This window comes from Cherax quadricarinatus, chromosome 3, assembly GCF_038502225.1.
Source record: "Cherax quadricarinatus isolate ZL_2023a chromosome 3, ASM3850222v1, whole genome shotgun sequence".
Lineage (NCBI taxonomy): Eukaryota > Metazoa > Arthropoda > Malacostraca > Decapoda > Parastacidae > Cherax > Cherax quadricarinatus.
Window position 1 is genome coordinate 65982134 of NC_091294.1, and position 17020 is coordinate 65999153.

Below are 17020 nucleotides of genomic sequence, written 5' to 3' on the forward strand. Positions count from 1 at the left end.
GGTGAGTGTGGTAGTGTGTAGTGTGTGAGTGTGGTAGTGTGTAGTGGGTGAGTGTGGTAGTGTGTAGTGTGTGAGTGTGGTAGTGTGTAGTGTGTGAGTGTGGTAGTGTGTAGTGTGTGTGTGTGGTAGTGTGTAGTGGGTGAGTGTGGTAGTGTGTAGTGTGTGAGTGTGGTAGTGTGTAGTGGGTGAGTGTGGTAGTGTGTAGTGTGTGAGTGTGGTAGTGTGTAGTGGGTGAGTGTGGTAGTGTGTAGTGGGTGAGTGTGGTAGTGTGTAGCGGGTGAGTGTGGTAGTGTGCAGTGGGTGAGTGTGGTAGTGTGTAGTGGGTAAGTGTGGTATTGTGTAGTGTGTGAGTGTGGTAGTGTGTAGTGTGTGAGTGTGGTAGTGTGTAGTGTGTGAGTGTGGCAGTGTGTAGTGTGTGAGTGTGGTAGTGTGTAGTGGGTGAGTGTGGTAGTGTGTAGTGTGTGAGTGTGGTAGTGTGTAGTGTGTGAGTGTGGTAGTGTGTAGTGTGTGTGTGGTAGTGTGTAGTGTGTGAGTGTGGTATTGTGTAGTGTGTGAGTGTGGTAATGTGTAGTGTGTGAGTGTGGTAGTGTGTAGTGTGTGAGTGTGGTATTGTGTAGTGTGTGAGTGTGGTAGTGTGTAGTGTGTGAGTGTGGTAGTGTGTAGTGAGTGAGTGTGGTAGTGTGTAGTGTGTGAGTGTGGTAGTGTGTAGTGTGTGAGTGTGGTAGTGTGTAGTGTGTGTGTGTGGTAATGTGTAGTGTGTGAGTGTGGTATTGTGTAGTGTGTGAGTGTGGTAGTGTGTAGTGTGTGAGTGTGGTAGTGTGTAGTGTGTGAGGGTGGTAGTGTGTAGTGTGTGAGTGTGGTAGTGTGTAGTGTGTGAGTGTGGTAGTGTGTAGTGGGTGAGTTTGGTAGTGTGTAGTGGGTGAGTGTGGTAGTGTGTAGTGTGTGCGTGTGGTAGTGTTTAGTGGGTGAGTGTGGTAGTGTGTAGTGGTTGCGTGTGGTAGTGTGTAGTGGGTGAGTGTGGTAGTGTGTAGTGGTTGCGTGTCTTAGTGTGTAGTGGGTGAGTGTGGTAGTGTGTAGTGGGTGCGTTTGGTAGTGTGTAGTGGGTGAGTGTGGTAGTGTGTAGTGTGTGAGTGTGGTAGTGTGTAGTGTGTGAGTGTGGTAGTGTGTAGTGGGTGAGTGTGATAGTGTGTAGTGGGTGAGTGTGGTAGTGTGTAGTGGGTGAGTGTGGTAGTGTGTAGTGGGTGAGTGTGGTAGTGTGTAGTGTGTGAGTGTGGTAGTGTGCAGTGGGTGAGTGTGGTAGTGTGTAGTGTGTGAGTGTGGTAGTGTGTAGTGTGTGAGTGTGGTAGTGTGTAGTGTGTGAGTGTGGTAGTGTGTAGTGTGTGAGTGTGGTAGTGTGTAGTGGGTGAGTGTGGTAGTGTGTAGTGGGTGAGTGTTGTAGTGTGTAGCGGGTGAGCGTGGTAGTGTGTAGTGGGTGAGTGTGGTAGTGTGTAGTGTGTGAGTGTGGTAGTGTGTAGTGTGTGAGTGTGGTAGTGTGTAGTGGGTGAGTGTGGTAGTGTGTAGTGGGTGAGTGTGGTAGTGTGTAGTGAGTGAGTGTGGTAGTGTGTAGTGGGTGAGTGTGGTATTATGTACCTGGAGTTTACCTGGAGAGAGTTCCGGGGGTCAACGTCCCCGCTGCCCGGTCTGTGACCAGGCCTCCTGGTGGGTCAGAGCCTGATAAACCAGGCTGTTGCTGCTGGCTGCACGCAAACCAACGTACGAGCCACAGCCCGGCTGGTCAGGAACCGACTTTAGGTGCTTGTCCAGTGCCAGCTTGAAGACTGCCAGGGGTCTGTTGGTAATCCCTCTTATGTATGCTGGGAGGCAGTTGAACAGTCTCGGGCCCCTCACACTTATTGTATGGTCTCTTAACGTGCTAGTGACACCCCTGCTTTTCATTGGGGGGATGTTGCATCGTCTGCCAAGTCTTTTGCTTTCGTAGTGAGTGATTTTCGTGTGCAAGTTCGGTACTAGTCCCTCTAGGATTTTCCAGGTGTATATAATCATGTATCTCTCCCGCCAGCGTTCCAGGGAATACAGGTTGAGGAACCTCAAGCGCTCCCAGTAACTGAGGTGTTTTATCTCCGTTATTCGCGCCGTGAAGGTTCTCTGTACATTTTCTAGGTCAGCAATTTCACCTGCCTTGAAAGGTGCTGTTAGTGTGCAGCAATATTCCAGCCTAGATAGAACAAGTGACCTGAAGAGTGTCATCGTAGAGGGTGAGTGTGGTAGTGTGTAGTAGGTGAGTGTGGTAGTGTGTAGAGGGTGAGTGTGGTAGTGTGTAGTAAGTGAGTGTGGTAGTGTGTAGTGGGTGAGTGTGGTAGTGTGTAGTAGGTGAGTTTGGTAGTGTGTAGTGGGTGAGTGTGGTAGTGTGTAGTGTGTGCGTGTGGTAGTGTGTAGTGTGTGAGTGTGGTAGTGTGTAGTGGGTGAGTGTGGTAGTGTGAAGTGGGTGAGTGTGGAAGTGTGTAGTGGGTGAGTGTGGTAGTGTGTAGTGGGTGAGTGTGGTAGTGTGTAGTGGGTGAGTGAGGTAGTGTGTAGTGGGTGCGTGTGGTAGTGTGTAGTGGGTGAGTGTGGTAGTGTGTAGTGTTTGAGTGTGGCAGTGTGTAGTGGGTGAGTGTGGTAGTGTGTAGTGGGTGAGTGTGGTAGTGTGTAGTGGGTGAGTGTGGTAGTGTGTAGAAGGTGAGTGTGGTAGTGTGTAGTGGGTGAGTGTGGTAGTGTGTAGAAGGTGAGTGTGGTAGTGTGTAGTAGGTGAGTGTGGTAGTGTGTAGTGGGTGAGTGTGGAAGTGTGTAGTGTGTGAGTGTGGTAGTGTGTAGTGGGTGAGTGTGGTAGTGTGCAGTGGGTGAGTGTGGTAGTGTGTAGTGTGTGAGTGTGGTAGTGTGTAGTGGGTGAGTGTGGTAGTGTGTAGTGTGTGAGTGTGGTAGTGTGTAGTGTGTGAGTGTGGTAGTGTGTAGTGTGTGAGTGTGGTAGTGTGCAGTGGGTGAGTGTGGTAGTGTGTAGTGTGTGAGTGTGGTATTGTGTAGTGTGTGAGTGTGGTAGTGTGCAGTGGGTGAGTGTGGTAGTGTGTAGTGGGTGAGTGTGGTAGTGTGTAGTGTGTGAGTGTGGTAGTGTGTAGTGTGTGAGTGTGGTAGTGTGTAGTGTGTGAGTGTGGTAGTGTGTAGTGTGTGAGTGTGGTAGTGTGTAGTGGGTGAGTGTGGTAGTGTGTAGTGGGTGAGTGTGGTAGTGTGTAGTGTGTGAGTGTGGTAGTGTGTAGTGGGTGAGTGTGGTAGTGTGTAGTGGGTGAGTGTGGTAGTGTGTAGTGGGTGAGTGTGGTAGTGTGTAGTGGGTGAGTGTGGTAGTGTGTAGTGAGTGAGTGTGGTAGTGTGTAGTGGGTGAGTGTGGTAGTGTGTAGTGGGTGAGTGTGGTAGTGTGTAGTGGGTGAGTGTGGTAGTGTGTGGTGTGTGAGTGTGGTAGTGTGTAGTGGGTGAATGTGGTAGTGTGTAGTAGGGAAAAGCGATAGTGTGTTAGTGAGAACGTGTTATAGATGAGAATAAAGGTGTGTAGTTGTGTATTTCTCTACCTTGGCTACGTGTGCGCTCATGGGTACGCGAAGGGATTTTCTGTTTAGGACATTGCGCATGTTTGAGCTCTTCTAGTTTGTGTTGTAATCAGTGAATTTTTTGAGAATGTCTCAGATGCGTCGAATGGCCTTCAAAATCTACCACAAACTAAATTCTGATTACAGAAGAGCCAGTCATACCCCGTTGTTACCAGTGTTGACATTCCAAACATATACGGACTGACAAATTTCGTTAATGATGTTTGGGCCACATACGTCCCGACATTCTATACATAGTCTATACGTACAGTAGATTTGTTGTAGGAATATTTCTTCATGTTCCACAAGATTCAAGACTCGACAAACTTCATGCATGGCAGTGCAGTGCTCCGTGTCTCATGTCAAAACACGTCAAAATATGGTTGCAAGAGAAAATATAGATGTTACCCAGTTACCAGGGAACATCCCTGGCTTGAAACTTATCGAGAACTTTTAAAATATATTTAAAGCGTAGCACAATTCCAAAAACACATCATCAGTGCCAATCTTGACAGAGGACATATAAAACAAAAGACGTGAAAACACAGAACTGGGACAGGCCAAACGCTGAGGCTTTTCCCAATATTTACATTTCTCAAATTTGGCGTTTTTCAATGTCATAACTGGTGTGGAATGAAAACAAGCGGGTTTACAAACATTGACAGATATGTATACGTTGTATGCTGTCTTTCTAGTACAACGAATTTGGTAATATTTTTAGGTCATATCTTTAGTGCAATGTTGCATATATTATTTATTTTTATTTATTTTTTTTATTAACACATCGGTGGATTCCCACTAAAGCAAGAAAGCCCGAAAAAGAAAAACTTTCATCATTCACTCCATCACTGTCTTTCCAGAGGTGCGCTTACACTACAGTTATAAAACTGCAACATTAACACCCCTCCTTCAGAGTGTAGACACTGTACTTCCCATCTCCAGGACTCAAGTCCAGCCTGCCTGTTTCCCTGAACCCCTTCATAAATGTTACTTTGCTCATACTCCAACAGCACGTCATGTCTTATAAACCATTTCTCTCCATTCACTCCTGACAAATATGCTCAACATGCTTGCTGGAAGTCCAAGCCCCTCGCACACAAAACCTCCTCCCCCTCCCTCCAACCTTTCCTAGGCCGACCCCTATCTCGCCTTCCCTCCACTTCAGATTTATACACTCTCAAAGTCATTCTGCTTTGTTCCATTCTCTCTACATGCCCAAACCACCTCAACAACCCCTCCTCAGCCCTCTGGATAATAGTTTTGGTAATCCCACACCTCCTCCTAATTTCCAAACTACGAATTCTCTGCATTGTATTCACACCACACATTGCCCTCAGACATGACATCTCCACTGCCTCCAGCCTTCCCATTGTTGTAATATTCACCACCCATACTTCACACCCATGAAAGAGTGCTTGAATAACTATACTTTCATACATTCCCCTCTTTGCTTCCACTAACAAAGTTCTTCGTCTCCACAGACTCCTAAGTACACCACTCACCCTTTTCTCCTCGTCAATTCTATGATACACCTCATCCTTCATAGACCCATCTGTTGACACTTCCACTCTTAAATATTTGAATACATTCACCTCCTCCATACTCTCTCCATCCAATCAAATATCCAATCATTCATCACCTAATCTTTTTGTTATCCTCATCACCTTACTCTTTCCTATATTCACTTTTAACTTCTTTCTTTTACACACCCTACCAATCTCATCCTCCAACCTATGCAACTTCTCTTCAGAATCTCCCATATATTAGTTCACTATAATTGTTTATGAAAGAATAAAATAAAGATTTTGCTGTGGACGTTAAACTTTTTCTAGAGAATCTTTGTTGTTGTACAACAACGTTACAGACTCCTAAAATATAATAGTATTCTGATTTATTATTTTTTTTTGTTGTCAGACATTATTTGCAGAAAGTTGCTTTACACATGTTTACAGTAGAACACTGATGATAATATAAAACGACAAGAAGTGTATAAGTGTATACTGTTACTCGCTCCCACCAGTGTACTGAGAGCGAGTGTCAGTATGTAGTGGTTAAAATGATAGTGAGGAATAAGAGCGCGTTTGAGAGCGTATTGGGTGAAAGTGCTAGTAATGGTATGGTGGTAGTGACTCACGAAATCGCAATGACACGATTGCAAACAAGCCATACTACGGACGGGGTTAGAACCCGCGATGAGAGAGTCAGAAACTCCTGACCGACACGTCGGTCTGGAGTTTCTGACTCTCTGATTACGGATTCTAACCCCGCCCGTGGTATGGCTTTCTTATGGTGGGAGTGTTGTGAGAGTTACCAAACTCGTCGTCAATACATGAGTCACAGGCTCAATGATAGAGATGTTTCTTACGTAATGTATACATAGATGAAGTAAGAAGCTGAGAGATAATACCCAGCTTGTGCGTTTATTTATTGTATTCAAAATCGTTACAAATTTACAGAATATTGAGAAAAAATATAAAAAAATGTGTATGTTTCTTATAAGAGAAGAAGCGACTCATATGCGCTGTGATTCACGTTGGAGACTGACATTCAACGACTCTCTAAAGCACAAAATATTTGTCTCTACACTTCCGCTCTAGAGAAGCAGCAGAACATATCACCAACGTGTTACACGCTAATGCACTGTCAGACAGTTTTATAGCACCTCACTTACGGTTGATCAAGCAATCTAGGTAGGTGAAAATATTCAGTGGAAGCAGCTCACACACAAACACACAGATAAACATCTCACATTTCACCAGAGACCAGTCTTTAAACACACACACACACACACATACACACACACACACACACACACACACACACACACACACACACACACACACACACACACACACACACACACACACACACACACACACACACACACAGAGAAACGTGGAGGGCACGGATGAAATCCTCATGCACTAACACGTAAGGGACATTATCAGAGAGAGAGGGGAGAGGATGAACCAGCAAGACTGGACTTAGTATTCACTTTGAATAATGCAGATAATGAAGACATCACATGTGATAGACCCCTGAGGGCCAGTGATGATGTGGTTTTAAGCTTCGAATACATAGTAGAGTTACAAGAGGAGGGGGAACTAGGAAGGGCCGGATGAATGAAACCAAACTACAAGAAAGGGGACTACACAAGCAATAAGAACTTCCTGAACGGTGTTCAGTGGGACAGAGAACTTGCAGGGAAGTTGGTGGACGAGATGATGGAATATGTAACAAAAATATGCAAGGAAGCTGAGGTGAGGTTTGTACCCAAGGGTAACAGGAAAAATTAAAAAAAAAAAAACAGAATGAGCCCATGATTCACCCAAAGATACAGGGAGGACAAAACCAAATGTGCTAGGGACTAAAAGAAGTAAAGAAGGCAAAGGACCCAGGAGAATAAGGAGACCAGTCGTAGAGCCAGAAATGAATATGCACAGGTAAGACGGGAGGCCCAAAGGCAATATGAGAATGACATAGCAGCGAAAGCCAAATCTGACCCAAAGCTGTTGCACAGCCACATCAGGAGGAAAACAGTCAAGGACCAGGTAATCAGGCTGAGGAAGGAAGGAAGGTAGGTCACAAAAAACGACTGTGAAGAATGTGCAGAACTCAACATGAGATTCAAAGACGTGTTCACAGAGGAGATAGAAAGGGCTCCAGAAAGTGAGAGAGGTGGGGCACACCATCAAGTGTTGGACACAATACATACAACTGAGGAAGAAGGCTGTTAAGTGAGCTAGATACCTCAAAGCCGATAGGGCCGGATAACATCTCTCCATGGGTCCTGAGAGAGGGAACAGAGGCGCTTTTGTACCACTAATAACTATCTTCAACACATCTATTGAAACAGGACGACTACCGGAAGTATGGAAGACAGCAAATGTAGTCCCAATTTTTAAAAAAGGAGACAGACACGACCAGTGTCACTGACGTGTATAGTATGCAAGGTTATGGAGAAAATTATCAAAAGGGTGGTGGAGCACCTGGAAAGGAATGAGCTTATCAACGACAACCAACACGGTTTAAGGGATGGGAAATCCTGTGTCACAAACCTACTGAAGTTCTATGACAGGGTGACGGCTGTAAGACAAGAGGGAGAGGGTTTGGTAGATTGCATTTTCTTGGACTGTAAGAAGGCGTTTGACAGAGTTCCACACAAGAGATTAGTGCAAAACCTGGAGAACCAGGCAGGGATAACAGGGAAGGCACTACAATGGATCAGGAAATACCTGTCAGGAAGACAGCGATTCATGGTACGTGGCGAGATGTAAGAGTGGGCGCCTGTAACGAGCGGGGTGCCACAGGGATCAGTCCTAGGACCTGTGCTGTTTCTGGTATTTGTGAACGTCATGACGTAAGGAATAGAATCTGACGTGTCCCTGTTTGCAGATAATGTGAAGTTGACGAGAAGAATTAAATCGGATGAGAATCAATCAGAACTACAGAGGGATCTGGACAGACTGCAGGCCTGGTCCAGCAACTAGCTTCTGGAGTTCAACCCCACCAAGTGCAAAGTCATGAAGATTGGGGAAGGGCAAAGAAGATCACATACGGAATACAGTCTAGGGGGCCAGAGACTACAAACCTCACTCAAGGAAAAGGATCTTGGGGTGAGTATAACACCAGGCACATCTCCTGAAGCGCACATCAGCCAAATAACTGCTGCAGCATATGGGCGCCTAGCAAACCTAAGAACAGCATTCCGACATCTAATTAAGGACTCATTCAGTTCCCTGTACACCGTGTACGTTAGGCCCATATTGGAGTATGCGGCACCAGTTTGGAACCCACATCTAGCCAAGCAAGTAAAGAAACTAGAGAAAGTGCAAAGATTTGCAACAAGACTAGTCCCAGAGCTAAGGGGTCTATCCTACGAGGAGAGGTTAAGGGAAATCGACCAGACGACACTGGAAGATAGGAGAGATAGGGGGGACATGATAACAACATATAAATTACTGAGAGGAATTGACAAGGTGGACAAAGACAGGATGTTCCAGAGATGGGACACAGCAACAAGGGGACACAGTTGGAAGCTGAAGACACAGATGAATCACAGGGATGTTAGGAACTATTTCTTCAGTCACAAAGTAAACAGGAAGTGGAATAGTTTGGGAAGCGATGCAGTGGAGGCAGGATCCATACATAGCTTTAAGCAGAGGTATGATAAAGCTCACGGTTCAGGGAGAGTGACCTAGTAGCGACCAGTGAAGAGGCGGGGCCAGGAGCTTGGACTCGACCCCTGCAACCTCAACTAGGTGAGTACACACACACACACACACACACACACACACACACACACACACACAAGAGCAGTCGTAGAGCCAGAAATGAATATGCACAGGTATGAAGGGAAGCCCAACGACAATACGATAATAACAGCAGCGAAAGCCAAAACTGACCCGAAACAGTTATACAGCCACATCAGGAGGAAAACAACAGTCAAGGACCAGGTAATCAGGCTAAGGAAGGAAGGAGGAGAGACAACAAGAAATGACTGTGAAGTAAGTGAGGAACTCAACAAGAGATTTAAAGAAGTGTTCACAGAGGAGACAGAAGGGGCTCCAGAAAGACAGAGAGGTGGGGCACACCACCATGTGCTGGACACAGTACACACAACCAAGGAAGAAATGAAGAGGCTTCTGAGTGAGATAGATACCTCAAAGGCAATGGGCCCGGATAACATCTCTCCATCGGTCCTGAGAGAGAGAGCAGAGGCGCTATGAGTACACCTAACAACAATATTCAATACATCTATCGAAACAGGGAGATTGCCTGAGGCATGGAAGACAGCAAATGTAGTCCCAATCTTTAAAAATGGAGACAGACATGAAGCACTAAACTACAGACCGGTGTCACTAACATGTATAGTTTGCAAAGTCATGGAGAAAATTATCAGGAGAAGAGTGGTGGAACACCTAGAACGGAATGATCTCATCAACAGCAGCCAACATGGTTTCAGGGACGGGAAATCTTGTGTCACAAATCTACTGGAGTTCTATTACATGGCGACAGCAGTAAGACAAGAGAGAGAGGGGTGGATGGATTGCATTTTCTTGGACTGCAAGAAGGCGTTTGACACAGTTCCACACAAGAGATTGGTGCAAAAACTGGAGGACCAAGCAGGGATAACAGGGAAGGCACTACAATGGATCAGGGAATACTTGTCAGGAAGACAGCAGCGAGTCATGGTACGTGGCGAGGTGTCAGAGTGGGCACCTGTGACCAGCGGGGTCCCGCAGGGGTCAGTCCTAGGACCAGTGCTGTTTCTGGTATTTGTGAACGACATGACGGAAGGAATAGACTCTGAGGTGTCCCTGTTTGCAGATGACGTGAAGTTGATGAGAAGAATTCACTCGATCGAAGACCAGGCAGAACTACAAAGGGATCTGGACAGGCTGCAGACCTGGTCCAGCAATTGGCTCCTGGAGTTCAATCCCACCAAGTGCAAAGTCATGAAAATTGGGGAAGGGCAAAGAAGGCCGCAGACGGAGTACAGTCTAGGGCAGTGGTTCCCAAACTGGGGGTAAATTACCCCCTGGGGGTAATTTAACCATTTTTGGGGGGTAATGGAGGGGTGACAGAAAAAAAGTTATGAATTCTGAAAATAAAGAAAACAATGCGGTACCCGGTATGAGGATTATTGTTAACTTTGTCTTAGTATATAAAGTTGTAAAGTAAACCTATTATAAGTAAGTAATAAAGTTAAACCAAATAACAATAAACATCAAAAACTAATATACAGTATTAGAAAAGAAGAAATATATAGCTAAGTGTGTGGAAACCCAAAAGTATTTTGACAAGTATGCTTCAGGACAAAAGTCACTCAGTAGCCCAGATCGACCTGTCCAGTACGCGTCACTCACTTCCTGAGGCTGCCTCTATTTCACACTGTCAGTTTATCTGTGAGCATCAGCCGAGGTAGACATAAGCTGGTATGTATGTGTACTGCCCTGTGCAGTATATAGTTAGTATTTACCCACTGTTACTGTGAATTTGTAGCTATTATTAATTTTATATATAATGTATGTGTGGTTCTTACGTTTTCAATGGTTTTGCTAGGATTAGCAGAGTATGCGAGGCTGTATACGTTCACGTTTAGCCATATATATCAATAAAAACAACATTTTGTGAAAGGGGTAACATGCTTTATGTGGCATCTTAAATTGGGTAACAAGCTGAAAAAGTTTGGGAACCACTGGTCTAGGGGCTCAGAGACTACAAACCTCACTCAAGGAAAAAGATCTTGGGGTGAGTATAACACCAGGCACATCTGAAGCGCACATCAACCAAATAACTGCTGCAGCATATGGGCGCCTAGCAAACCTCAGAACAGCATTCCGACATCTTAATAAGGAATCATTCAGGACCCTGTACACCGTGTACGTTAGGCCCATATTGGAGTATGCGGCACCAGTTTGGAACCCACACCTAGCCAAGCACGTGAAGAAACTAGAGAAAGTGCAAAGGTTTGCAACAAGACTAGTCCCAGAGCTAAGAGGTATGTCCTACGAGGAGAGGTTAAGGGAAATCAACCTGACGACACTGGAGGACAGGAGAGATAGGGGGGACATGATAACGACATACAAAATACTGAGAGGAATTGACAAGGTGGACAAAGACAGGATGTTCCAGAGATTGGACACAGCAACAAGGGGACACAGTTGGAAGCTGAAGACACAGATGAATCACAGGGATGTTAGGAAGTATTTCTTCAGCCACAGAGTAGTCAGTAAGTGGAATAGTTTGGGAAGCGATGTAGTGGAGGCAGGATCCATACATAGCTTTAAGCAGAGGTATGATAAAGCTCACGGCTCAGGGAGAGTGACCTAGTAGCGATCAGTGAAGAGGCGGGGCCAGGAGCTCGGACTCGACCCCCGCAACCTCAACTAGGTGAGTACAACTAGGTGAGTACACACACACACACACACACACACACACAAATAAACAAAGAGAAACAAACATTTAAACTCTCTCTCTCTCTCTCTCTCTCTCTCTCTCTCTCTCTCTCTCTCTCTCTCTCTCTCTCTCTCTCTCTCTCTCTCTCTCTCTCTCTCTCTCAGCTCTCTCTCTCTCTCTAGACTCTCTCTCTCTCTCTCTAGACTCTCTCTCTCTCTCTCTAGACTCTCTCTCTCTCTCTCTCTCTCTCTCTCTCTCTCTCTCTCTCTCTCTCTCTCGTCTCTCTCTCGACTCTCTCTCTCTCTCTCTCTCTCTCTCTCTCTCTCTCTCTCTCTCTCTCTCTCTCTCTCTCTCTCTCTCTCTCTCTCTCTTTCTTTCCGCTTATCTTCAAAAGAATTACTCTGCAAATAAAAAAAATCCAGCATTTTCAAATATCACTTAAGTGTTGGCTAACTCACCTGGTATTAAATTTTGGTTCTGGTACGTTACTCCGGGAACAAGTTGTGGTACAGTTATGTTACTCCGGGAACAAGTTGTGGTTCAGGTACGTTACTCAGGGAACAAGTTGTGGTTCAGGTACGTTACTCCGGGAACAAGTTGTGGTTCAGGTACGTTACTCCGGGAACAAGTTGTGGTACAGTTATGTTACTCCGGGAACAAGTTGTGGTTCAGGTACGTTACTCCGGGAACAAGTTGTGGTTCAGGTACGTTACTCAGGGAACAAGTTGTGGTTCAGGTACGTTACTCCGGGAACAAGTTGTGGTTCAGGTACGTTACTCAGGGAACAAGTTGTGGTTCAGGTACGTTACTCCGGGAACAAGTTGTGGTTCAGGTACGTTACTCCGGGAACAAGTTGTGGTTCAGGTACGTTACTCCGGGAACAAGTTGTGGTTCAGGTACATTACTCAGGGAACAAGTTGTGGTTCAGGTACGTTACTCTGGGAACAGGGGTTTGTGGTTCAGATGCGTTACTCCGGGAACAAGTTGTGGTTCAGGTACGTTACTCCGGGAACAAGTTGTGGTTCAGGTACATTACTCCGGGAACAAGTTGTGGTTCGGGTACGTTACTCCGGGAACAAGTTGTGGTTCAGGTACGTTACTCCGGGAACAAGTTGTGGTTCAGGTACGTTACTCCGGGAACAAGTTGTGGTTCGGTACGTTACTTCGGGAACAAGTTGTGGTTCAGGTACGTTACTCCGGGAACAAGTTGTGGTTCAGGTACGTTACTCGGAACAAGTTGTGGTTCAGGTACGTTACTCCGGGAACAAGTTGTGGTTCAGGTACGTTACTCAGGGAACAAGTTGTGGTTCAGGTACGTTACTCCGGGAACAAGTTGTGGTTCAGGTACGTTACTCGGGAGGGAACAAGTTGTGGTTCAGGTACGTTACTCCGGGAACAAGTTGTGGTTCCAGGTACGTTACTCCGGGGAACAAGTTGTGGTTCAGGTACGTTACTCCGGGAACAAGTTGTGGTTCAGTGCGTTAACCTCATGGGAACAAGTTGTGGTTCAGGTACGTTACTCCGGGAACAAGTTGTGGTTCAGGTACGTTACTCGGGGAACAAGTTGTGGTTCAGGTACGTTACTCAGGGGAACAAGTTGTGGTTCAAAGGGAACGTTACTCCGGGAACAAGTTGTGGTTCAGGTACGTTACTCAGGAACAAGTTGTGGTTCAGGTACGTTACTCAGGGAACAAGTTGTGGATTTCAGGTACGATTACTCCGGGAACAAGTTGTGGTTCAGGTACGTTACTCAGAACAAGTTGTGGTTCAGGTACGTTACTCGGGAACAAGTTGTGGTTCAGGTACGTTACTCCAGGGAACAAGTTGTGGTTCAGTGCGTTATCGGGAACAAGTTGTAGTTCAGGTACGTTACTCCGGGAACAAGTTGTGGTTCAGGTACGTTACTCGGGAACAAGTTGTGGTTCAGGTACGTTACTCCGGGAACAAGTTGTGGTTCTGGTACGTTACTCCGGGAACAAGTTGTGGTTCAGGTACGTTACTCGGGAACAAGAAGTTGTGGTTCAGGTACGTTACTTCGGGAACAAGTTGTGGTTCAGGATGCGTTACTCGGGAACAAGTTGTGGTTCAGGTACGTTACTCCGGGAACACGAATTGTTTTCAGGTACGTTACTCCGGGACAAGTTGTGGTTCAGGTACGTTACTCAGGGAACAAGAATTGTGGTTCAGGGTACGTTACTCGGGAACAAGTTGTGGTCGGTTACGTTACTCCGGGACAAGTTGTGGTTCAGGTACGTTACTCCGGGAACAAGTTGTGGTTCAGGTACGTTACTCCGGGAACATTGTAGTTCAGGTACGTTACTCCGGAACAAGTTGTGGTTCAGGTACGTTACTCCAGGAACAAGTTGTGGTTCAGGTACGTTACTCCGGGAACAAGTTGTGGTTCAGGTACGTTACTCCGGGAACAAGTTGTGGTTCGGGTACGTTACTTCGGGAACAAGTTGTGGTTCAGGTACGTTACTCGGGGAACAAGTTGTGGTTCGGTATACGTTTCTCGGGAACAAGTTGTGGTTCAGGTACGTTACTCCGGGAACAAGTTGTGGTTCAGGTACGTTACTCCGGGAACAAGTTGTAGTTCAGGTACGTTACTCCGGGAACAAGTTGTGGTTCAGGTACGTTACTCCGGGAACAAGTTGTGGTTCAGGTACGTTACTCCGGGAACAAGTTGTGGTTCTGGTACGTTACTCCGGGAACAAGTTGTGGTTCAGGTACGTTACTCCGGGAACAAGTTGTGGTTCAGGTACGTTACTTCGGGAACAAGTTGTGGTTCAGGTACGTTACTCCGGGAACAAGTTGTGGTTCAGGTACGTTACTCCGGGAACACGTTGTGGTTCAGGTACGTTACTCCGGGAACAAGTTGTGGTTCAGGTACGTTACTCAGGGAACAAGTTGTGGTTCAGGTACGTTACTCCGGGAACAAGTTGTGGTTCAGGTACGTTACTCCGGGAACAAGTTGTGGTTCAGGTACGTTACTCCGGGAACAAGTTGTGGTTCAGGTACGTTACTCCGGGAACAAGTTGTAGTTCAGGTACGTTACTCCGGGAACAAGTTGTGGTTCAGGTACGTTACTCCGGGAACAAGTTGTGGTTCAGGTACGTTACTCCGGGAACAAGTTGTGGTTCAGGTACGTTACTCCGGGAACAAGTTGTGGTTCAGGTACGTTACTTCGGGAACAAGTTGTGGTTCAGGTACGTTACTCCGGGAACAAGTTGTGGTTCAGGTACGTTACTCCGGGAACAAGTTGTAGTTCAGGTACGTTACTCCGGGAACAAGTTGTGGTTCAGGTACGTTACTCCGGGAACAAGTTGTGGTTCAGGTACGGTACTCAGGGAACAAGTTGTGGTTCAGGTACGTTACTCCGGGAACAAGTTGTGGTTCAGGTACGTACTCCGGGAACAAGTTGTGGTTCAGGTACGTTACTCCGGGAACAAGTTGTGATTCAGGTACGTTACTCCGGGAACAAGTTGTGGTTCAGGTACGTTACTCAGGGAACAAGTTGTGGTTCAGGTACGTTACTCAGGGAACAAGTTGTGGTTCAGGTACGTTACTCCGGGAACAAGTTGTGGTTCAGGTACGTTACTCCGGGAACAAGTTGTGATTCAGGTACGTTACTCCGGGAACAAGTTGTGGTTCAGGTACGTTACTCAGGGAACAAGTTGTGGTTCAGGTACGTTACTCCGGGAACAAGTTGTGGTTTAGGTACGTTACTCCGGGAACAAGTTGTGGTTCAGGTACGTTACTCCGGGAACAAGTTGTGGTTCAGGTACGTTACTCCGGGAACAAGTTGTGGTTCAGGTACGTTACTCCGGGAACAAGTTGTGGTTCAGGTACGTTACTCCGGGAACAAGTTGTGGTTCAGGTACGTTACTCCGGGAACAAGTTGTGGTTCAGGTACGTTACTCCGGGAACAAGTTGTGGTTCAGGTACGTTACTCCGGGAACAAGTTGTGGTTCAGGTACGTTACTCAGGGAACAAGTTGTGGTTCAGGTACGTTACTCAGGGAACAAGTTGTGGTTCAGGTACGTTACTCCGGGAACAAGTTGTGGTTCAGGTACGTTACTCCGGGAACAAGTTGTGGTTCAGGTACGTTACTCCGGGAACAAGTTGTGGTTCAGGTACGTTACTCCGGGAACAAGTTGTGGTTCAGGTACGTTACTTCGGGAACAAGTTGTGGTTCAGGTACGTTACTCCGGGAACAAGTTGTGGTTCAGGTACGTTACTCCGGGAACAAGTTGTAGTTCAGGTACGTTACTCCGGGAACAAGTTGTGGTTCAGGTACGTTACTCCGGGAACAAGTTGTGGTTCAGGTACGGTACTCAGGGAACAAGTTGTGGTTCAGGTACGTTACTCCGGGAACAAGTTGTGGTTCAGGTACGTTACTCCGGGAACAAGTTGTGGTTCAGGTACGTTACTCCGGGAACAAGTTGTGATTCAGGTACGTTACTCCGGGAACAAGTTGTGGTTCAGGTACGTTACTCAGGGAACAAGTTGTGGTTCAGGTACGTTACTCAGGGAACAAGTTGTGGTTCAGGTACGTTACTCCGGGAACAAGTTGTGGTTCAGGTACATTACTCCGGGAACAAGTTGTGATTCAGGTACGTTACTCCGGGAACAAGTTGTGGTTCAGGTACGTTACTCAGGGAACAAGTTGTGGTTCAGGTACGTTACTCCGGGAACAAGTTGTGGTTCAGGTACGTTACTCCGGGAACAAGTTGTGGTTCAGGTACGTTACTCCGGGAACAAGTTGTGGTTCAGGTACGTTACTCCGGGAACAAGTTGTGGTTCAGGTACGTTACTCCGGGAACAAGTTGTGGTTCAGGTACGTTACTCCGGGAACAAGTTGTGGTTCAGGTACGTTACTCCGGGAACAAGTTGTGGTTCAGGTACGTTACTCCGGGAACAAGTTGTGGTTCAGGTACGTTACTCCGGGAACAAGTTGTGGTTCAGGTACGTTACTCAGGGAACAAGTTGTGGTTCAGGTACGTTACTCAGGGAACAAGTTGTGGTTCAGGTACGTTACTCCGGGAACAAGTTGTGGTTCAGGTACGTTACTCCGGGAACAAGTTGTGGTTCAGGTACGTTACTCCGGGAACAAGTTGTGGTTCAGGTACGTTACTCCGGGAACAAGTTGGACAAGTGTGTTCTTCTTGCCGTCTTACTCCCATTTTTTCACTCGCAGTAGCTGTTTTCTTTATTTTTTATATCTCATTGTTACTAATACTTATTAATTTGAATCACTTTATCGTCTCCCTCCTCTTTCTTTCTCTTCTTTCCTCACCTTCTCTTTTCCTCCGTACCTTCCTCTTCCTCTCACACCTTCCTCGCTCTTTGTACCTATTATTCCCTTCATTATCCCATTCAATTCTTTCTTCACTCTTCGCTTTCCTCTTTTTTTCCTTCATATATTACCAATCTTAGCATCAGTCATGGAATTCTCATATCTCTTCTTTCTCTCACTCTATCCCTCTTCTCTCCCAGTTCCTCCTACC